This window comes from Pogona vitticeps, chromosome 1, assembly GCF_051106095.1.
Source record: "Pogona vitticeps strain Pit_001003342236 chromosome 1, PviZW2.1, whole genome shotgun sequence".
In the NCBI taxonomy this organism is placed as follows: domain Eukaryota; kingdom Metazoa; phylum Chordata; class Lepidosauria; order Squamata; family Agamidae; genus Pogona; species Pogona vitticeps.
The window spans coordinates 266,931,131-266,955,220 of NC_135783.1; the positions used below are offsets into that span (position 1 = coordinate 266,931,131).

The following is a 24,090-nucleotide window of genomic DNA, read 5'->3' on the forward strand; positions in this document are numbered from 1 at the left end:
GATTGGTTCTTTGTCCCATCTTTATCATTCATTTTTAGCCACAGACAGGAGAAGTGCCATGTCTCGACAACTCATTAAGCAGGTCTTAAGTTTTCTGGGACTTAGAGAGAGAGAGAAAGAGAGAGAAAAAAAACCTTTCTTTTGGGAAGAAAAAAGGGCTGCCAGGTAGTGCAACCGAGAACTCCCATCAGCTGCTCGGCCTCTGCGGGCGACGCCTCTCCTCCAGGCCCTCCCCTCTTGACCTTGGCGAGCCCGGAGCGAGGCGAGGCGAGGGAAGCGGCGGCCGCCGCCGCCGCGTTCCGGGCTCCCCACGTGCGCGCTCGCCCTGACAGGATTCCCTTCGGCCGCCTTCCCATTGGGCGAAAGAGCGCCTCTCCGGCCACGCCCAGCCGGCCGCCAGAGCCGCGCTTATCGCTCCGCGCAGCGCCGGGCGCGGGGAGGAGGAGGAGGAGGAAGAAGAAGAAGAAGAGAAGGAGGGGAAAAAAAAAAGAAAAGAGAGAAGCGGGGCCGCGGCGATGCCAGAGTCCCAGCGGGCGCCAGAAGGAGAGGCGCCCTCCCCTCCCGCCTCCGTCCCGGGCTCGCCGGCCGCCACCTGAGCGAGCATGCCGAGAGCGGCGGCGCTTCCGGTGAGTCCTGTGCTGGCGGTGGAGGGGAGCTTCGTCCCGCTTCGCCCCGTCTTTCCCGCGGCGTCCTGAGACGCCCCGGAGGAAGGCAGGAGGAAGCCAGCCGCCGCCCACCGGCGTGGGGCAAGCAGACCCGCGCCGGGCGTCGTCCGGGCGTCCCGGGTCCAGCGCCCGGAGCCGGGCGGAGGTTGGTCGGCGGCCGTACGAACTCCGTCCCGGATCCGGGGTGGTGGTGGTGGTGGTGGCGAGGCAGGTGGCGCGGGGTTGGCGGGGAGCGAGGCGCGCTCCCTTCCCCGCGGATTGGGGTGGTGGCGGCGGCGGCGGCGCGGACTCCCCTCTCCTCTCTCGCCCCCGCGGCCGAGGAGGCTCCTCTTTGGCTCCCCCCTCGAAGGTTTGGGTTTTTTTAAAATAGAGGCAACCCCAAACCGCCGCCTGACGGGGGCGGAAATAAACGCGGGTCCTCTTGTGTTGAGCGTCTTGCTTTTCGCGGCTCTTTGCGCGAACCTCCTCGGGGTGTGTGTGTGTGTGTGTGTGTGTGTGTGTGTGTCTTTGACGAGGCACAGGTGGATTTTTTTGAGGTAGGTTCCCATTGTCCCGCCTGCGCTTCTCGGGCGCAAACAAACCCGCACGAAGGGCTTGCCTTGAAAAAGAAGAGGGGAGGAAAAAACCGGGACGCCGGCTGCCCTCGAGGGAAAGCCGAGTGAGTGAGTGGCCGCCCCTTGGACTGAAGGCGAGTCGGTCCCCAGCCTCTCTCTCGGTGTTGCGGGGCCGGCGCTGCTTAGACTCGGGCATTCCCTTCTGCCTCGAATTTCGAGTAAATCTCCTTGAGCTCATTGGGAATCCTTTCTAGATCAGCGGGTGGAGGATGGCGGCCGAGTAACATGGATAGGCTCCATTTCAGGCGTTAAGCGTTACTCTCAGTGGACAGGCGTGTCTCCTGTACTTGTGGAGACAAATCTGGGCCACCTGCCCTGGGCCGGATGGGCCTGCCTTTGGGAACCCAGGAACAAGGAGGAGAAGCCGATCTGTCCCAGGGCAGGTGGACCAGGTTTCTGTGGTCCTGATCTTGGAAATCCTTGTACAATTGAAGATTTGCAAAAATCGGAGTGAGACACTTCTTGGTCTCCAGAACCAGGGCACCTTTCTTGAACTTTTGCTGGAAGCTTTGCCTTTGCTGGTAGGAAGCCTTGGCTGAGCACTTAGTAGTAGTAGTAGAAGCAGCAACAGGGAGAAGAAGGTGCAGTAGATTGGGAATGTAGATAGAAGCTGCCTGGGTGTGGAAGGGAAGTCAGGAGGTTGTTTACCAGCAGCTGTGAGCATAATGTTCCCTGCTAGGGGTGAAGGAGAGCAGCTTTAATAGCATGCTATTATACTAGTACACAGGAGTAGCACATCCTTATAATAAAACAAAACATGGTGGTGAGGAATCCTGGCAATGTAAGACTTGTTCTACTCCAAGTGGAACAGCTTCTGTAAGCCTGCCACAGTGTATAATTCGGAGCAAATACCTCCTGGGTAAAACACCAGGCTTGCACATTTTAAGGAGATGAACTTCCAAAGAAACACGAACAAAATTGACTACTGCACTTGTTGATGCACTCTTTAATTAAGCTTTCTGTCAGCACACTCCTTCGTCAGGCATAGGTTACGCTGCATGGAATGAAGCATCTGTCTAAGGAGGTGCGGGTCTTAGCCATTGGATGGGGCTGGAGAGACTCTTTAAGCACCTCCTAATCCCTCTCAGGTCTGTCTTCCCCTACTGCAGGATATGGAGGAAAACTGGTGGTTTGGAAAGGACTTTGTATCTTGCCGTGGACCTCGTCTTTCCCCCTTGCGGTATCGTCCTTCAGCTTTGTGGCAGATAGCTTCCTTTTTCCAGTTTGCATTGGTGTTGCATGCCTTTACTAATTCTGACCGTCTGCTCATTGATTTGTTCATCTTTTTAAAAAAATCCCTGTTGTGTAGAGACATTTTGTTTCACAAAATGTGTATTTAAACTGAGCATTTTTGGTATTGCTGAAATTGTTGATGATTGCAACATTCAAGTAAGTGCAAATGGCTAAGTTCCCATCCTCACATTAGCCCAAGAGGTTACTTTTTCCTCATCAGATCACTTTAATTATATGGCAGTTCCCAAATATCAAAGTGTTGAGTCTTTCTTACTCTGAGCACTGTTTCTGCTGCCAGACTTTGGGGGTTAAACAGAGGCATCCCTAAGAAATTTACCCTTTAATGGCCACCAGAAGGCATGTTCAAAATGTCTGGCTTTTTTCTCCTATTTCTTTAATGCTATTTTCTTCAATACCATCTGTATTGTTCCAACATTGCGTCCTTTTTAATACCTCAGTATTTTTGGTCATCTCCCCAAACTATTTATTTTGTATGTTGTGAGTAAATCTTAGGTTATGCTCCTTCATCAACTCTGCAGCAGGTGGTATTTCCTTTATACTTGCCAGTTACTTAAATAAGATCTGCTGACAGTCTTTATTATTATTATTTACTACTGTGTAGGTTAACAGCAGCTGCTTGAGTAGGTAACTCTTATCAACAAACCCAATGCCTTCCATGGCTTCAGAAAAGAAAAAAAGTCATTGTAAAATCAGTTCTGAAAAAAGGACTTGTTTATTTGAATGATGATACTGTTCTCTCCCCCCTCCCCCAAAAAATATACATATACCACACACACATTAATTTTCCTGTCACCTTTCCTCTCAGCATTAATTGTCAAAGTTTCTGTTTAGTTAGCAGTAATAATTCTGTTCCAATTCTTACTGAACATCAGATTGTATTTTGCAGGTGACACGAAAATGACATTAGTCTGATCTTTAAAATTCTGAGGTGGCTCTTCATTTATAAACACTCCAATTTTTCTATCTTGGGCCTAATTGATTTTCATTTCACATGTTAACTTATCATTAATTGTTAAGCTCCACATTTCTTTATACCAGTCTTCAAGATTAATTTGTTTGTCGCTTTTCCAATTCTTTGCAAAAAATTTATCTTGCTACTGTAACAACTGTTTTTGATCTTTTTTCAGATGGTCATTCTTAATTATACTCAGGAGGGGGTGGTAATTGGTGATATCTGAATATCTCATCCAATAATTTTTCTAATTTCTTTGAAATCCAGTGCCCATTCTTTCTTTCTTATTTCACATGTCCACCACATATGCATATAGGTCTCCATGTCTAGGCAGAGCAAAAGCAGTGGAATGGTATTTTATCTTTACATTATTGATTTAAATTCACCATAGAATATTCACAGTCTGATCCACATTGGCATGGTGGGCACCATTTTAAAAAAATGGTGGTGGAAGTAGGAGTAAGTTACACAGGTCTATTGCATTTCAGCACATGTTGGGATGCGAGAACACGTTGAACGGTAATCTTTTTCAGGCATGATACCTGTTAGTGCTAAAGGTGTAAATAGGTTAGGCCTGCCCCTTGATGGCATTGCACGTGTATGCTGTAATACTGGGCAGTGGTCTGAAGAGGTCCTAAGCATATGTAGCTCCCTCTACAGGAATGAGAAACCTCACTGATCCTTGAAGAGATCCTTGTTCAAGAATCATTGCAGGCATCTGGCGGTACACGCATTGCTACCTGGGGGTGGGACAATGTTGTATGTTCCCATTAGCCTCTTCTAGCATGCAGGTGCAAAACACCTGAATAAGGCTTTTGTCTTCTCTCTAAACACAATAACAAAAAAAATCCACATGGAATATGAAGTAACATGAGAAAAGAATGTGATTTCAAACATGTTTTAAAATTACAGTTTTAATCCGAAACTCCATTGTTGTAATGACATAGCAAAACAGTTATTTGTACAGTAGGATCCCAGCTCAATGCTCTGAACATAGGAAGTCCTGAAACCCTGGAGATTCTTTCCCAGATAGTTTTTGGCATTACGGGAATAAGAAAAATCAGTGTTCTTACGTGTAAGGCAATTTTCTATATTTTTGCTTGAAATTAAGTTTATTTTAGCATTGGAGTGCATTTTCCAAAATAATGTATTGGTCCTAATGAAGCACGTGTATCTGTGTGCTCAGAATTTCAACTAAAATTAGCTGAACTTCTAGAATATTGTTCAACTAGGCTAAGCTGGCTTCCTTTGAGAACACTTGGCCTTCTGATTCTCTGTGAGTAACTGAAAATCTTGGGGCCACTGTCACACGTTACAGGTGTGATTGAGCCAAAGTTAAGCAGCTTAAGGTCTTGTTGATTTCTGTGCCAAGATAGATGTGTTATGTGCTGTCAAGTCTTTTCCAACTCATGACAATCTTAATAGGGTTTTCAAGGTAAATGAAGTATTCAAGGATTCATTTGCTATTGCCATCCCAGTGAGTTTCCATGTCTGGGTGGGATTTTACCTATTTAACTTCAGCTGTTTTTAAAAAAAGATATGCATTAAAATGTGCTTCTATGCTGAAGATGTTAAGCAGTAAAGGCATATGAATATTGTAAACAAATATTTGTAACTATATATCATAAAATGCATTAATTGAAAACCAGGGCTGGCTTTATATTGTTGTTAGATATCCAATTTCTGATGAATCAGAGCTGCCACTGTATAATATATGAAGTGGTCTTAGTGCTTAAATCTTGAAAACCACTATAGAAAGAAAAGTGGACTAATAATTTAAATGTGCACTGAGAAACGTAATCTAGCACCTTGATCCTGAATCCTGATCTGCCTGCAGCACTCAGCAGATTTTGTGGGTTGGATTTTGTTTGGTCCTTTTACCGAGTACTGCCATAGTTGTCACTATCCTCAAGCACATATCTAAGCACTTTACATCCTAATGCAGCATGTCCCTAACTCTCTTGGCACCTTAGCCTATCATTGCAGCCAAGAAGCAACTTGAGCATGGGATCTGAATGACATTCTCACCACTAGAGATGGCCATTCCAGTTCAGAGTTGAGAGGGAGTCAAGGGACCAGAAAAACTCTTTGTATAACTCTGAACACTTGTTGGCTTTTTATTCTGATGCCCTCTCTGCTGCTTACTGAGGACTGTAGACAAACTGCTTACCTGCTTGGCTTGGTGCCTGCTTTTTATGTGCAGAAATAAGACTTGCAGGGCGTGATTCTAGGAGATGGTAAGATCTAATTAACAAGGCAGAATATTGTTGGCAGAGGAGGCTATATAAGTATCATGTTGCCCTTACAGGCTAAGCCACTCAGTAATTGTAGAGAAAAATATGTCTTGTGTGCAGAAACAAATTATAAGCTATCTTTATTCAAATTTGTAAATGCATAGCTATAGGCATCTATTGCAAAGACCTGACACTCAAATCTCTCTTGTACAAACCTGTTCTTGCATTTATTTTTCAATAAAATTAAAGACATTGCTTTTCAGGGATGCTTTCCACACCAACCCCAGCTGACCACTTTCCTCCCCTTTTTTCCTCTCCCCCTCTTCTTCTTCCCTCCTCTCTTTTCCTCCATTCACTCTGAAATTAGTCAGCGCCATCTGGTATTTTTTTAGGGTCATTGTTATCAGTTTTAATATTTCTATTTTTATTTTTGTTTTCTATTTTACAAGTTGTAACCCATCCAGATTAGTGCTGTAACACTAACGGGAGTGGGATATAAATTAAATTGAATGGATGAATGTATGAATTAAAGATAAATAAATTAAATCATAGCATTGAACTGAAAACCGGTGCCTACTGTATATAGTTAAACAGATACTAAAAGTACCATCAATGCTAGTAATTCTGTCATATATATGCAAAAGTGACTTATCACAAGCAACTGGTTGGCTGCTCTTCTTTTACTAAGAAAGAAATATGATAATGCAAGGCTTTGTTTTCCTGAAGAGATATGTATATAATATGATATGGAACTGAGCAACACGGTGAAAAAGCTGATGTGAGTGAGATATATTTCGAGAGTTTTGACATGATGATGGTGTAAACAGGTGGTGGTGGTGGTATGAGGTAATAAAGGAAGGGAGTTTTAAGCAGATTTTGGAGGTGGAAATGGACCAAAGATTACTGCAAGGTTTTAGGGGACAAGGAAGGAGAGTTACAGGGAGAACATTATGATAGATTATTTTCTCCACTAATACTCACCCAAATACCTCATAAATGTTCAGTGGGTTGGAGTGTCTAGCTAGGGATAGGAGTTCAAATCTCTACTCTGCCTCCTGAAGTGGAGATAGCTGAAACCACCCAACGTAGGTAGGTTTACATGTTCTGCTTCCTGTACAGTCTTGGGTATACTGCATGGTCCTCAAGCCCCACCTGAGCCATGTCTGAATACTCTAGAAAGCCCTGGGGCAAATACCATAAAAGCATGGCTAAAAGATAAAAGAACTTAGATGTTAAAGAGAGGAAAAAGAGTTCTATATGGCTTATAAGTCAGTTAAAGAGCAGTTAGGGGTTAATAAAATAAATGCATATGTTCCTAGGCTATGCAGCCTGAAAAAAAGTGGGTAGCGAAACAGAGAACTGAAAGATTACTATATCTACATGAATACTCCTTGGCTAATAATATTTTTAGCACTTCTTAAAATTCCTTTGCTTCCTGCACTGTTTTTATGCCTGGATTTATTTTTTAACTATTAATATTTGGGGGGGGGGGAGGGGAAATCAGTGCCTGCACTCCTGGTGTCTCATCAGATCTTTAATTAAAATGTTAAAAAGGATAAAGAGTGCCATCAAGAGGGAAGATTGCCCTGGTGACTTCAAGGTCTCTTCTGGAGGGGTGTGTTTTACTTCTGGTATAATTAAACTATGTTTTCTGACAGACTTGTTTTTAAGAGGTGCCACACCAAGGGTAGGTTTAACTTTTAGCAAGAGCTGTAGGGGAAATGTCAGGTTACAGAGGATTAGGCGTGGAGAGGAAGTGCAACAACTTCAGCTAGAAAATGATGTTTCTGTAACATCAAAATACATGGTTTCTGAACCTTTGTAGTGGTGATTTTCCCTTACCTTTCTGAGACTGGGAGCTTCCTAGTCCAGTTCCATTTGACCAGTTCCAGAATAAGAGAGAGAGAGAGAGAGAGAGAGAGAGAGAGAGAGAGAGAGAGAGAGAGAGAGAGAGAGAGAGAGAGAGAGAGAGAGAGTGTACTTGTAAAAAATATTTTTTTCTTGCTCTTGAAGAAGCAAAAACACAAAACAGAACAAAAAAAAACCTCACCTTCAGGCTGCAATCCTAGACTTAACTGGGAAAGTAGATTCCACAGAATTTCCCACAGAGGTGCATTAGACCACATTGTTAGAGATGCACAATAGTTCCTGGCCTTCCTCTCTTCTTTCCCAAGATTCAAAAGCAATTAATTGATCTACTTTTTGTAGGTCAGAAGTTCCTCTCAAAATGCTGAGTTCACACTCAGCTATCCCATTGTGGCCCAGCCTGATGAATGGAGCTGTACCTTTGGAACATGTCACCCACACCCCATTTCTAATGTAATCTTGTCAAAGTAAAGGCTCCTGCGAGAACAAATAGCTGATGCATAACCTTTGCATCTCTTAGCAAATCTGATTATCACAAAATAATTGTTCTCTTAATCTACAGTTGCTTTATCCAATAGAATGAAGCTGAGAGCTTTATTTAAGTAGTATGTTTACTTTATCTTCTGCTCTGGTTCATTTTTATCACTTCATCACGTTCTTTAGGCAAACAATAAAATATAATGGTGTCAGGTCTTGTTAAACAGAAGGAATTGTTGTTGTCCTTGTTTAGTCGTTAAATCGTGTCTGACTCTTCGTGACCCCATGGACCAGAGCACGCCAGGCCCTCCTGTCTTCCACTGCCTTCCGGAGTTTGGTCAAATTCATGTTGGTAGCTTCGATGACACTGTCTAACCATCGTGTCATCTGTCGTCCCCTTCTCTTCTTGCCCTCTCACTTTCCCAACATCAAGGTCTTTTCCAGGGATTCTTCTCTTCTCATGAGATGGCCGAAGTATTGGAGCCTCAGCTTCAGGATCTGTCCTTCCTGTGAGCACTCAGGATTGATTTCCTTCAAAATGATTAGGTTTGTTTTCTTTGCAGTCCAGGGAACTCTCAAGAGTCTCCCCCAGCACCACAATTCAAAAACATCAATTCTTTGGCAGTCAGCTTTCTTTATGGTCCAGCTCTCACTTCTGTACATCACTACAGGAAAAACCATAGCTTTCACTATGCAGACGTTTGTCGGCAAGGTGATGTCTCTGCTTTTTAAGATGCTGTCAAGTTTTGTCATCACTTTCCTCCCAAGAAGCAGGCGTCTTTTAACTTCGTGGCTGCTGTCACCATCTGCAGTGATCATGGAGCCCAAGAAAGTGAAATCTGTCACTGCCTCCATATCTTCCCCTTCTGTTTGCCAGGAGGTGATGGGACCAGTGGCCATGATCTTAGTTTTTTTGATGTTGAGTTTCAGGCCGTTTTTTGCACTCTCCTCTTTCACCCTCATTACAAGGTTCTTTAATTCCTCCTCACTTTCTGCCATCAGAGTGGTATCATCCGCATATCAGAGGTTGTTGATATTTCTCCGGCAATCTTAATTCCAGTTTGGGATTCCTCCAGTCCAGCCTTTCGCATGATTTTTTCTGCATATATATTAAATAAGCAGGGAGACAATATACAGCCTTGTCATACTCCTTTCCCAATCAGTTGTTCCACAACCAGTTCTAACTGTTGCTTCCTGTCCCACATATAGGTTTCTCAGGAGATGGATAAGGTGGTCAGGCACTCCCATTTCTTTAAGGATTTGCCATAGTTTGCTGTGGTCCACACAGTCAAAGGCTTTTGCATAGTCAATGAAGCAGAAGTAGATGTTTTTCTGGAACTCTCTGTCTTTCTCCATAATCCAGCGCATGTTAGCAATTTGGTCTTGGGTTCCTCTGTCCCTTCGAAATCCAGCTTTTCTTTCTGGGAGTTCTCGGTCCACATACTGCTGAAGCCTACCTATGATGGTCTTAATCTGCATATTGTCATAGCCTAAGTGAATTCATATTTATGGTACAGTTTGCACAAGGCAAAAGATTTTTCTGAAACATTGATCTTCAAATGCACTTCTTTCTGTATTCTTTACATACCTCCTGTATTGTGATCTCACCACATTTTTCCATAAATGGTAGGGTATGCTTGTAAAATAACTTGTAGCAAAGAATTCAGGTATGGACATTAAATAACAATTAGCCAAATTCCCCTATTATTGCCCATTTCCCTTGTTTAGAGCAGAATATATTTGATTTAAATCAAATTGATCTAAATCATGGTTTAAATCATGATTTAAAAATTTTAGATAGTTGATTTAAATAAAACTAGTAATTTTCAAAATATTAAATCATGATTTAAATTAATTTGATTTTTTTAAATGGTTTTTATCCAGCCTAGTTTAGAGGATTAGTAGTAGAGGATACCATACTTACTAGTTGAATTTCTAACCTTCATGGGTATGAATAAAATGCGTGGGCTATATTTGGTCCAGACTAGAACATCAAAGAGTTGTTTTAAAATCATGGACTCCTACATTCTCCCTGCATAGAAAAATCTTTGTATAAGAGAAAATGTATGAAAGAAAATAATATCTGCAAATTGTTGTGTGTATGTGATTTCTATAAGTAATCGTTTCCCCTTATGGGTTCCTGTTTTCCTGACACAGAACTGGTATCTGTAGGAAAAATGTCTTGAGTGAAGTAACTCAGATCATTTTCCCAGAAGCATTTTGCCTCATTTTATTTCAGAGTTTGGATGCTTACGTAGTGATGTGCTACTGTTTCTTACTTGAACACAAACACATATACACAGAGGATAAATTTGCAGTTTCACCCATGCACAAAGGCAATGTTGAATAGTAAACAAAATGAAAGAGACCTTTGAAGTAGGCTTATGGAATTGCTCGATTATGGGGTTGAGGCCAATATGGGAATGAAAGGTTTGAAACCATCTTTCGCTGCCAGGATGTGTGGGTGTGTGTGAGAGAAAAAGAAGCGAATTTGTTGGGCTTACTAGTGGAGGAAAAATACGGTAACCCTACTCAGACTATTTAAACCTGCAGATTATTTCCTGGTTGTTTGTCTTTCAGCCTTAATCTACCAAAGATTCGGGGGGGGGGAGGGTGAGTGGGAACAAAACATTAGGACTTAGTAGTGGGGGGGAATAATACAACCCTCTGGGTATACATTTTTAATTTAGAAATTTCAAACGTACAGCACAGTTTGAGACATCTATTTGTAAAATGAATCATTCAGTTAGTTTCTTTGACAGGAAGCCACATACTTAAAATGCTGTTCTGAAAAACCATCAAAGTGAATGTTCCTAATCATAATAATAATTGTTTGCCTTCAAGTCAGTTCTGACTTATGGTGACCCGTCCTTTGAATAATGGAGGAAAATAGACAAAGATTATATACATGGTCCTGAGCAACCTACAACGTTGGCACTGTTTGTGTGTGTCCTGCTTGATTCCTTTACACCAGATGGAAGGAACCTCTGCATGGAATGAAACTAGTATCTCATACAATCTTTCTAGATGATCTCACAAAGACCATTAGCCTCCAGCGATGGTAAGGAAAATCTGTAGGAGAAGGTTGAGGAGCATATTTCAAGCCATCTAGCAACTGCCACAATTTTATTTCATTTCCATCATGTATCTTTTCCAGCATTTCTTACACTTCTGTTCTCTGTGTATGTAGACTGAGGGCCAAAGGAGTCATCATTTTAAGGTTAGCAATATTATCCCCCACTACATTTTACTCTAAAATCAATGCCAGGATCCTGATATAGATCCAAGACTCTAGCATAATGGTTTCAGCATTCCCTGTTATGGTCCAGATCCAAACCAGGCACACCATAACTATAACATGTGCTGCAAAAATAGAGACCCATTGTAAATAGCTATATAAATTTCAGACACAGTGGGCTAGATTCCATTGGGGACCACAACAAAGGATCCAGATTTTAATAGTAATTTTAAAAAAAGAAGTAAGATACATAGCCACACCCTCACAGTACTGTCTGCTCTAGGTAGGGATAAGGGCATGGGCAAAAAAAAAAAGAAAAAGAAAGAAAAAAGGAAGACGCTGCTGTTTTAACAAACAGGGGCAAACTGGCTTTAATCAAGATTATCAAATGCTTCCTACTAGTTCTCTGTGAAATAAGAGTTTGAGCCAAGTTGTGACAACATCTTCAATGGACTGAGAGAATGCTTTTCACCTCCACAACATAAAGACCAAGCCAGAGACAATGAGAGACATCACAGCTAGCATGGCATGAGCGATAATCTCACACCCACATCACAAATATCAAAGGATCAATTGGGGAAGCACAGAGCACAGACCTTTCTAAAAAATGCTGTGATCCTCTGGAAGGCCTGTGAGGGAAGCATAAAGGAGCTTGGCTTTAAGGGGACGGTGCCAAGAAAGCTTTGTTGCAAGATTAGAGTTTCACTCATCAGTCTCTTCATCAAGTTCATGAAGACTGGTTGAGGATGGCTGTCAGGTCACATGTTAAGATTAATGTGCATTTCCTCCAGACAAGCAAAGTGAGATGCAAATAGTCTCCCAGAGGACCAGTTACAAAATAAAAGCAAGTTAACTTGCAGATTGTGAGCGATACAAGCTCACCTTAAGAAATAGTGACGAGAATCCTATTACAGTATTTACTCTTAGTCCAATGGTGTAAATCCTAGTGCCAAATTGCCACTAGTTAAACAGTTGGTGCTGGTGTTTTCCATAACACACCATGTTACGTGACTCCTGTATGAAGGAGAACAATAATTTCCTTTAGTGGGAATTCACCCTGTAATTTACACCATTAGACTTCTGCCAGCAGACATAGTACGGTTCTGATTCCATATTCTTTAGGATGCACTGCAATGGGTTGGACAGCTATACAAAGTAGATCATAATTGAAAAAAAGGATGGGATCAGAGATAATGAAAAGGGAGGAAGGTTGGAAGGAAGGAAGGAAGGAATAAAAATAAATAAATAAATAAATAAATAAATAAATAAATAAATAAATAAATAAATAAATAAATAAATAAATAAATAAATAAATAAATCTTCACACCATTTGAAAATTGGGCAGCCATTTCTCTTAGCTAAATGACATTTGGGTTATATCATGACCACTTTTGCTACACAGAGTCTGAGCAGCACAAGGTACTCATGCTGTAGGGTGGAGAATTTATTTTCAGCTCTCTCTGTTCTGTAACATCTCCGGTTGCTGTGGGGGTGGAAATCCAATGGAAAAGAGCTCTTTGTTGGATAGTCAGATGCTTTAACCACCCTGAGATTTCTGCAGCAGGGAATGCAAAGCCTATGGGCACAGTGCTAGCTGCGTATGTAGAGTGAGTGTCAAGGAATTAGGTGCTGACATTCCAGCCAAGGGCAAGGTACTTGCTGTGCTTAACATGTCCACGTTACCCTAACTAAGTGAATTTACTGCCCTGTGCTTTTATTGTTTTGCATCAACATGGAGACCAAAGATGTAATTGAAAGCCTATTTGTCTGCCTTTGAGACATCTTGAACTAGAATAGGGGAGAGCATATCTTTCCTAGATAAAAGCTCAGATAAAGGCATATTTATGAAAATGTTTAAAGTCTTTCCCTGAGTTTCAGTGCCAGAACATTCTCTGCCCTTTATAGAACAGGAAAATCCTTTGTGCTTTTTAATGACTCTTGGAGAATATTCTGGTGAGGATACCCCTGGCCAGCTAGGCAAGAACTATAATGACTTAGCAGACCCGACAAGCAAAGCAACTTGGGTGCATGGTGGAACAGTGATGTCATAAGGGGGGGGACGTGGTGGCAGAAATGCATTGATTTATTTTTTACATTTGTTACCTTACCACTGCAAAGTACTGCATAAAGTGGTATAGAGTCATCAGAAAGGAAATTTTAAAAGTAAAACCGAAATGGAATAATAAAACCAAGCAAAACCAACCTTACCATTAAAATCAATTGAGTGGGTTAAAACCATTGAAATAAAATAAATGCACAGTTTAATTTGCCACAGGCAAGGTACTTGCTGTGTCATTTTAACATAATACACCAGTTTAAAAGATATGTTTTAAATACTACTTTAAAGTGGTCAGACTGAAAACTGATCACATGTCCTCTCCCATTGTGTCTGTTAGGTGTTGGTATTATCAAGAGGATAAAATTTGAAGATATTAAGATCCAGAGAGGCTGGTAACAAGACGAGGTACCTTAAATAGACAAGCCACACACACTTCAAAGCTTTAAAGGTTAAAACCAACACTTTGAATTGAGCCTAATAAACAGCTTCATGTAGATGTTAAATAATATAGGGGATAAGGTATATCCCTGAGGAACACCACAAACATTTCTCCCCCAACACCATGCATCCTGATAGGAAGTTCGTAACTATTGCAAGACAATCCCCTTAGTACCCAGCCTATTCAGGTGATCCAACAGCTTAGTTGGGTGTTCCAGTTGTGGCCACTGAAAGGTCCAGAAGAACTAAGTTGTACTGCCTTATCTGGTCATCTACCAAAGTGGTCAAAGCAGCCTTAGTCCCATATTATAGGCAAAGGCCCAGTTGAAATTGGTTCCATTTGGATTTGCGGGGCCACTACCCTCTTAACCACCTTAGCCGAAAAAGGTAATTGTGATGCCAGTCAATAATTAGCTTGAACATTTGGCAAGGCCAGGGTGTTTGTTTGTTTGTTTGTTTTTTGAAGGAAGGGTTTCATGACTGTTTCTTCCAGGGCTTCCTTTCAGAGAATGAGAAGATGGGGCTCCAAAAACACAAAGTCTGGCTTACCACATTTTGAAATACATAATAATGTGGACTGTCTGACTTAATTAGGACTTATTCAAGGAAACCATTAAATTCTCAAATTACCTGACTGTGCCACTGTGCTAAAAAAAGAAATGAGCAACCCCTATGTTCTTAGAAGTGCTCTTTGAGAATACAGAAACATTATCAGATCTCACCTACCAATTCCTGAGAATGGTTATGATTGCCATTACGGATTAGATATGGTCTGTGGGACACTAGTCTGTAGTACTTGGGTTAAGAGGTGAATTTAAAGGTCTCACATGGCTCTCTTTAACAGTCTTGCATTCAGACCATGAAAGGATAGCAAGTTGTGTACTGCTAAGACACTGATGTCTAGTAGCTGTGTATCGACTTTGTTCCTGCCATATACAGTTTGGAATAATGCCACAAACACAGCGACCTTTCTACCTTCTGTTGGCCAAAATCCCATTTGCTTTCTGGAGAAACCAAAATTGGATAAACTTTGGAAGGAAATTACTGCTAATTAACAAGGTGCCTACCTACCTGCCAGTCATGTGCCAAGACATCTTTCTGATTAGCTGTAATTTACTACCATAGTTTATGCAGTTTTGCTTTTTCCAGAGTAAAATCCCAGTAAGATTCTATCCTACTACCTAGAATCTTAGAATCATGGAGTTGGAAGGAGCCTGTTAGGCCACTGAGTCTGACACCCTGCTCGGTGCAGGAATCAAAAACTTGTAACCCAGCCATGAAAGTGAATTATCCCACTATTCTGCCACTTTCATCTCCAAACACATCTTCCAAAAGCCAGTTTTGTTATTTGACCTGGTCTGCCTGCTCACATTTGATAACTTTATCAGCATAACTGTTAATAACTTCAAAGTGTCTCCTATCTCAGTTTGTGGTACTGATGTGGAACCATGTCAGTGATTGCTCTGCTGTTTCAAGAGTTACAGAGCAATTTGCTTAAGATTATCCTTTTAAAGCTACTTTCAAAGTGTAGCTTGATCTGAGGGAACTTAACACACCAGTCCTGCCTTTTGGAGTCACGAAATGAGAAGGCTGATAGTTTAGGTAGTCACAAGTAATTAGGATAGCAAATAGTCTTGGAGAAGTTAAAGAAGTCAGCCACACACAGGGATGTCTGCCAGCAGTGCTCTTGATGGGCGACTAGTCTTAGAAGGAGAACATCAAGACTATCCTGCCCTGCCCCCCAGGAGGACTGTGTTTATTAACCTTGCAAGGCCACAGATAGTTGATAGTATACAGATAGTTGAGAGAGTTTCAGATAGGACAGTGGTTACATAATGCCATTATAATTGGCCCAAGGAAAGGCAATTAAGCTAGCTCCCTATCACTATGAGAAAGAGGAAGAATGGGTAGCCACGCCTCCTCTCAGAAGCAGCTGTGACATCATCCAGGAGAGTGTTCTCTACTTACTGTAGAATCAGCCAACAGCTTAGCAACTTTGGGGAGGGGCATTCCCCCACACTGCCCTTCTGCTTGACAGGCCATTTTTCAGGTGAGTGATCTGCATACCACATTTAAATGGCTGACACTGATCGTTTACTCACTCTGCTTTATGGACCACTGACTATCATTTCCCACTCTCAGTCAGTGTGACTCGCTACATATTTCTACAGATCTTTGCCTTATGTTTATTTTTATTTTAAGTTTATATTGCTGCCAATTATAGGCCTTGTTAGGAGGCACCAAACATATGACTTGGTCACTGACTGAATTTTTTTAATCTTTGTTTTTCTCTTTGCAAGGCAAGCCTCACATCCAAAGATGGTGATCTGTGAAAGATTGTCTATAGATAAACATATGACCTCCAGATATTGCACAATATATTTGAAAATCAAGTTATTTTATAAAAAGAAAATCACATGTACATGCATGCACACAAAATGGTCTATTTGGAGTAGGATCTTCCTGGCAGACCACTAGTAGTAAGAAAGAAGCTAATGAGTTGGACTTCACTGTGCTTTCTGTTACTGCCAAACTTCTGGAACATAATTCTAAATGCAAACTACTGAAAAAAGGACAGAAGTCATTTCATTGAGGCCCTCCATGACTTTCCCTGTTACCATGTTCACTCTGTCTTGTCCAGAGCTGTAATTAGTAACTTTGGTACCCAAGGCTAGCAACACCACCTCAGAGAGAAATAGTAAGAATAGATCTGGCAGGTGTTGCCATTTATTTTCCTGATATTTGTAGGTTTTGGTGCCTTCTAAATTTTGGTGCCTCGGGAGAAAGCCTCACTTCCTTTGCCCTAGTTACGGTCCTGGTTTTGTATGTCCTGAATAAAAATTAGTTTGAGAAGTGTTTCCTGATTTGAATTTTGTTTGTCTTGGTCATAGGTGCTTGTTGTGCTAAGTATGTTGGTGGTGGACAAGGAGGAAGCAGACAAAGAGAATGCATTTTGAAACCCTTTCCCCAATTTGTAAAGTTAACTGTACATCTTTATTGGCCATCATCTTGAGCAGCACAAGTTGAGACAGGCCAGTTGTGGGCCACTGCTTTGTGAAGGAGAAAAACAGGGTCAGAGTTTGAAGCAGATAAGAATGGCAGTGAAGATCACAGATTTCAGGAAACTTCCTCCACAGTGCTTTATTTGCTTCTACATGTCTTCCCAATCTTGGCCATCATACACTGATAACCTGCTCATTTTCATTCCAGCTTCAAGGTGATGGTAGTAACCTATGAAGCCCTAAATGGGTGGGGACCTGGATCCCTGGCAGAATGTCTGTTCCCAGCTCGGACTGCCCATCCTCTCAGGCAGGACAGCTGAAGATGCTGGCCCCTAAGAGAGGCACACAAAGAAAAAACAAGAAACGGGCCCTTCTCAGTGGTCAGTCCTCAGCTGTGGATCAGCTGCCATCTGCTTTTGCCAGCCCTCCTCGTTGGTACTTTTAAAAAACAATTTAAGATCTGGTTCTTTCAGCTGAATTATTATAAGATTGCCACCTATTTAAATGCTCTTGTTATTTAGAACATTGTAGAATGTATTTTAATTGTCTCATTTTTCTTATAGTGTATTTTTTTATATGTAGTTCTATTATTTTTATGGTTTTTGATTGTTTATTGTTTTATGTTACGTTGTAAACCACCCAGGTGGCCTTAGGTCAGATGGGCAGTGTATAAACATAATAAATAAATAAGTAATAAATTCTAGCCCTTACTGACTCATGAGTGGGCAATGCAGTGTTAATTAGTAGACACTGAATATTGTTCAGCTGTACATAAAGCACCTGAATGCTAGATACTGTAATTAATGGCACAGCAAAAAAAAAATTGAAGAATTATTTCCCCCCCCCACACACACACACGTTAAACTTAGTATTATAACAAATGAATAGAATATGGTATGCTGACAGATAAGTAGTTGCTGATCTTTGATGCTTTGGAATATAATAAATAGTTGTGGGTTGGGGGGGATACATTTTCTTTCTGTTTACATCTGTACAACCTCTGTTCAGAGCACGTTACCATAGTCTCTTGAGACTGAAGGATGCCAACACACATTTGTACAACTGTTATTTTTGCCTTATAATACCCATTTTATATTCAGATTTGAAATGCTAAATTTTAATACTTATTTCTTAGCATTGTAGCTTAACAATATAATAACAGAGACATACTTGCTGTGGCTGTGCCTTGTTTTGAAAACAGGGCTTCATCAACATTTAATATTTATTTGCTACCAGTGGGCTCAAGACTGGATACAAGACTGCTTTCTTTTGCACTTTATCCTTAGAACCGCCCTGCAGTAATGTGAAGTACTTAAAGAATGTGTTATTTCCTGTATTTGGTATTCTGCACAAGACATTCACTTATAATATTAATATGTAGAGATACAAATGAGTATAACCTTAATCCTGGGGTTTGATTTGCTTAATATAACTTCACCTGACTCTTTCTTCCTGTTTTTCTTTTTCTTTTCCAGGCTAACCATCTTTTCCTTAATGCTTTAACTTCTGAAATATGGTAGAATGGTATTTACTGCGAGTGTGGAAAATTACTTTTAAAAAGTAATTAATTTCCATTTATAATTGAAAGGAACCCTGAAAATGGTTAGTTATCATTAGGTACAATATAAAAAGCAACTATTTCCATTTCCTGAAAGTAACTAAAATACTTCCTTTAGAGTTTATTTTTTGTTAAAAGAACAGAATGCTTTTTGTTCAAGTAACACAAGCATGTTATGAGATAAAACTTGAATTGTACAATATTTGTCCTTTACCATTTAGTGAAGGCACAGCCCATAATTGTAAAGGTAACTAAAACTATGCTCTGAAATATAATTATTCTTAAGTTACTATAAGAGCTAGGTGGGCCATCATGTATTGTACAGTGGACCATCGACTTACAGACAGCTCCACTTACAGATTTTTCGAGTTACAGACTTCTCTGGCCGCAAAATTTAGATTTGACTTGCAGCCGGAGAATCGACCTACAGGTCGGAAAAAAAACCCAAAATCAAACAAATATGGCCGGTTTTCAATGCATTGTAGGTCAATGGAGCCTCGACCAATACGGATTAATTCCGTAAGTCGAGGGTCCACTATAACTATACCTTACTTACTGAGAGAGGGACTACTTACAAGTGACTGGTTGTTTTTAACCAGTTACATCTAAGGTCTAGTGCAAAGTTTTAACACTGACTAATTAAATGCAAGGACATAGGAGAACTCAAAACAAGGTAGGTAGTAGCTGTGTGTTTTTAAGGGTGGATCTTCACTGCAACATAGTTCTGTAGCAACATAGTTCTGCTTGTTTTGAAAAGGGACGCTTTATCAGTCATTTTACACAAAGTTATGCCTATCCTTCTACTCATCTACCCCCTTTCCAGCTGACACAGTGTGTCATGATCCTACTAAGCTACTGAAAACTATGGATTAGATTCTCAGAGTGGAAATACCAGTCATGTGTGATGATGAGCAGAAGCGTTCATAGACGTGCACTGAAGAATGAATGGGGAGGGAACTGAGGGCTGTACTCTGTGACTGAAACTAGCTTCCTAGTATAAAATCTCCATTTGAGAAATGTAAACACACTTGGTCTGCTGTGCTCGCCTGTATGTTGCTATTATGTGCCTTGCTCTAAGGTTACGGAAGATCACATCATTATCTCTCATATCTTGACCCTCTGTCTGTGCATATCATCAATGCACCCATCCATTTTAGTATCAAGGTTCAGTTGACACACTGAACTTCCTTGATAGCTTGTCAAAACAAGCCTTGCCAAAATTTTAAAAAGAAAAAAAAGCTTCACTATTGTTCATGTCCTAATTAGATGATGACCTGGTTTGGATGCCAGCCTCGCCTTGTAGGCATACTCATTAAGAAGCTTGCTAGCCTACCGTAACCAACCGTTTAACCTGACAATGACTAATGTTCAACAGGCAGCAGCAAGGCTGTGTTCACATCAACAAAGGTGAACAACATGAGAGAATGATGTAGGAGGAATTCAGAAACCAGTGCTTCTCAGGCTCCTGAGAAGATTTACAAGTGACACTTGCAGTGGCATCTCCCAGTATGAAGTTTGTCTGTTCAGAATACACCATTCCATTCCATTTTCCACTAGGCTTTCCAGTTCTCATGCCGCCTCCATACTTGTCAGCGTTAAGTGATCACTGCACAATCTTCATCTTTATTAGGCTGTTTCTAGGCTTCTTTCATGGTCCACACCCCACAAAGTTTTCTTATTTATTTATTTATTTATTTATTTATTTATTTATTTATTTATTTATTTATTTATTTATTTATTTATTTATTTATTTATTTATTTAATTAATTTATACCCCGCCCCTCTAGACCATGTCTGCTTGGGGCGGCTTTCTTTTTATTTGCTGGTTGTTTTGTATATCCTGAGTTGCCTCCAAGCCTGCTGATGCCTTTCTTGTGTGAGTGAATTGGGCTACTTTGACCACAAAAACGGCACTTAAGAGAATGGATTTTGTTATACAATTCTTCCACAGGGTTGCTATCTCAAGAGGATCCAGCATAACAGGCTAGTGTAAGGCATCTTCCTCTGCATTGCTTTTCTTGCATATGTTCTCTCTCAGCTGCACAGTAATCTGGTGGGAATGAACAGGCACCCCTCCCCCGCTCTTTGAGTTTCATGCTTTTTAAAGTTCTTTTCAGAAAGACAATAAAGGTTCATATCTATGATGTCTTCATTCTCTGCAAATTCCCATGAGCCTGACAAATTCTGTTTCTTGAATGGGTGAATTTATTCATGGTTCTGTCATCCAGGTGTGCCAGCCTGGTCTATTGGTGAGCCTGTTGGCTCATTAGGGTATAAAAAGGCCTGCTGTCATGCACAGTCATATTTTTAAAACATCTCTTTTATCGTTTAATTTAATGATTGGTGTGATTAGTTCAAAGACTAATCTCAGCTTGCTAAAGCCTACTCATCTGGTTAGTTTATAGTTCTCCATTATGCCCCAAACCGGCAAGCATGGTTTTATGCTGGTTTATTTGTTAGGATTTTGGAGCACAATGTGATGTTAATGTAACATCATAGTCAGTACAGTGAGATATCCAAACAGGTAAATGTGGATTAATAACAAGTGTCATTTACACTAGCCGGGCTTGATATACCGATGAAAGCAATAGTGAGGAGGTAATGCATGAGCCTGACACACATTCTCATCCTGTCTGGATGAGAGTCACACAGTTTGGAATGAACATCTGAATCAGCCCTGTGTTAGGGAAGCTTTATTGCCCTTTCCCTACCTGTGGAGGCTCAGAGGTTTTGTTGGAAGGCAAAAGTTCTGACTAGAATGCTAAAAGGACACTCCGATCAGCAACACAGTACAAAAATTGCCGAAACAAAACTGATTTTAATTTGCCTGTTGCTGACTCCCACTTTCTGCATTTAATTTTTTTTCAAGACTGGCCTGGCTTATGAATTGACATAAATTCTATGTTGGGAAACAAGTGAAGTGGTTGTGGCAGGGAGTCATGTGACTACAGCTTATGGCCTGATTTCTCTCTCCATGCCAAAGGCTTTATTAGAAATACTTGGCATCTTTTGTTGCAGCAGGAAACAGTAGGCACATTGTAAACTGCTGATAATCATAGAAAAGCAGAAAACAACTTATTTGGATCATTTAACCACAATTGTCTTCTGTCTTGGAGCCTTGCTGGGAAGTTTAAGAATCAAAATAATAACAAGGTGCGAGTTGTTCGGCTTAGGATCACTTAAGGGTTGGAAATGGGTCTAAACATTTTGAAGAGAGGCGGGAACACCATCCTTTCCCTCAGATAAATGCACAGATTACCAAGATGAATTTTTACGGATGTTTTCTGGATGGAAATAAAGTGAGATGTTACTGAAATGAAAATGAGTCTAAACAGGCACGGCAACCTTGTAGCAGTTGTTGCAAAACAATCTGTCTACACCTAGCCTGCCATTGGCCCTGAACCTCCAGCTCATAATAAACAGAAATCAGGTGTAGAAGCCTCACGTGCTGTACAGCTGTAGAAGGGAAGTATTGAAGCACACAACCACAACTTATCTGTGGTTTAAGGAGGCGCCTGCATAGTTGCTGAGATCCTATCTTGGGGGAAAATGTCTTCAATTTTACAGGAATCCAGAAGTGACAGTGAATATGTGCTTCCTCTTTTCTCCCAGAACATACAGTGGAAGAAAAGAAGGAAAATGATTAACTGCCCCATATCTAGAAGCAGATATATTTGGTGGAGGTGGGTGGGTGGGTGGAATCCACTATTCACCTGTTTTACTTAAAAAGCTAAAAACAGTAGGGATACAAATATTTTTTAAAAAAATAACACAAGTATTACAGTAATAAAAATCAAATTTATGCAGTATAGTTATTTATGTATTATCAAGCTGGAACCAACTTATATTGACCCTTATAGGGCTTTTGTGATATATGAAATATTTATAGAATGGCTTTACTAGTTCCACTCTCCCAGTAAGTTTCCATGGCCAAGTGGGGATTCCAACTCAGCACTAGAGTCCTAGTCTGTCATTATCTACGTCTGCTTCACCACACTAAGTCCCTCATGCAAGACATCTAATCAGAAAAAAAGTCTAGGGAAGGAAACAGGGTATGTAATTTTCAAAGTGAAAGTTTTTGTTTTGACTCTGAGAAAACAAAATAATATGTTTGGGAATGACTGCTCATCTTCAGCATAGGCATTCAGATGTAATATTTTATTTAAAATGTTCCCATTTTTATCAGTGGCTAGTTCGTAATTTATGTGTGAGAAATACTTCTATATCCATAAGTATCCACAATTCCTCCTCCGACAATTACATGATCGTAGGAAAGCCTGAGACCTCTGGAGCTTCTTATTTACTGACCATCCACTTTGGCATCTGGAACATCCAGGTTCAAACATCTACTCACAGAATAGGTCTTTTTGGTGATTTGAACTCATGTTCATGTGCTGCCTGTACATTAACAGGATATCATGTAGTAAGCACATGTTTAAGGCTTCCTTTTGTATTGGTAGAATATTGAAAGCCAGTAAATTTCCCTTTTACTTCAATCACTCAACGCTTCCCTCCAAATTGGCTTACTGAAGAGCCTCGTGGCACAGTGGTTAAACTGCTGTAATGCAGCCAAAACTGTGCTCACAACCTGGAGTTCAATCCCACATAGCTGGCTCAAAGTTGACTCAGCCTTCGATTCTTCCAAAGTTGGTAAAATGAGTACTCAGCTTATGGAGGAGGGGCATGTATAGCCTGCATAATTAACTTGTAAACTGCCCAGAGGGTGCTTGAAGCAGTATGGGGCATGCTTTTCTTTCTTTTCATTTACTGTTTATATACTGTTTGCAGGACTCTTTTAATTTCTATAATATTAAAGGCCATGTCTCTTAAAATCTGGCATACAACAAATATACTCCCCCTTTACTTTTGATACAAAATTATAAAGTAAACTATTTTTTATTATTATTATTATTATTATTATTATTATTATTATTATTATTATTATTATTATTATTATTATTATTATTATTATTATTATTATTATTATTATTATTATTATTATATCCCACCTATCTAGTCAATTAAGACCACTCAAGGCGGCTTACAACAGAATATAACAATATACATAGTTAAAAGCAATTCTATGTAAAAAAAGGGAAATTTTTAGACAAAGTGGGAGAAACACTAGGAAGAGGGAAGAGAGGGGAGATTGGAACTTAGTGATTGGCTGAGGGGAAGCCCTGCCGAAACATCAATGTTTTTAGTTGGTTTTTAAAAATACCCAGCGAGGGAGCTGCACGAATATCGGGGTAAGTTACTCCAGAGGTGAGGTAAGTTATTATGATGGAGGTATAATTAACCTTTGGCAGCAATACTTGGCAAGGGAGGAGGGGGAACAGAGTTAACCTGTTCACTTTTTAAATTTAATCCCATTAATTAAATCAAAAAGGGAACATTGTATTATTAGATTACTTGGAATAAAGAGAGATGGAGCAGGCACATTTTAAATATGTTGAGATAGAGGCTGAAATCCTGTTGCTTAGAGTAACAAACTGTAGCTAAAGTAGGCCCATTGAATCAATGGAATTTGCAGAAGAGCTGATTCATGAAATCCCCACTGATTCAATGGGCCTACTCTGGTTATAACTTACTATGCTAAGCAACAAGATTTCAGCCAGAGTGTTCTTGCATTACCAAGCGACAGTGACTTTGATTTTGAACATGGCTTGTTCTTATCTGACCTACTTTTACCAACATTAATATCATGTGCTCACTCAGTGATTGAGAATTCTA

At 40.5% G+C, this 24,090-nt stretch overlaps 1 protein-coding gene across 30 annotated transcripts in view; it reads left to right on the forward strand.

The window, feature by feature from the left end:
• The first annotated feature begins 484 nt into the window (after positions 1–484).
• Positions 485–24,090, forward strand: part of MICAL2 (microtubule associated monooxygenase, calponin and LIM domain containing 2) — a 175,589-nt gene continuing 151,983 nt past the window's right edge. For 22 of the 30 annotated variants that reach the window (XM_072985774.2, XM_072985773.2, XM_078383945.1 and 19 more), the window contains exon 1: positions 485–626. The gene's annotated coding sequence lies outside the window, so the exon portion shown is untranslated. Of the gene's footprint in view, positions 627–678; positions 811–1,033; positions 1,202–24,090 lie in introns of those variants that run through there. The other 8 variants (XM_078383956.1, XM_072985770.2, XM_078383944.1 and 5 more) reach the window with 3 other exon arrangements.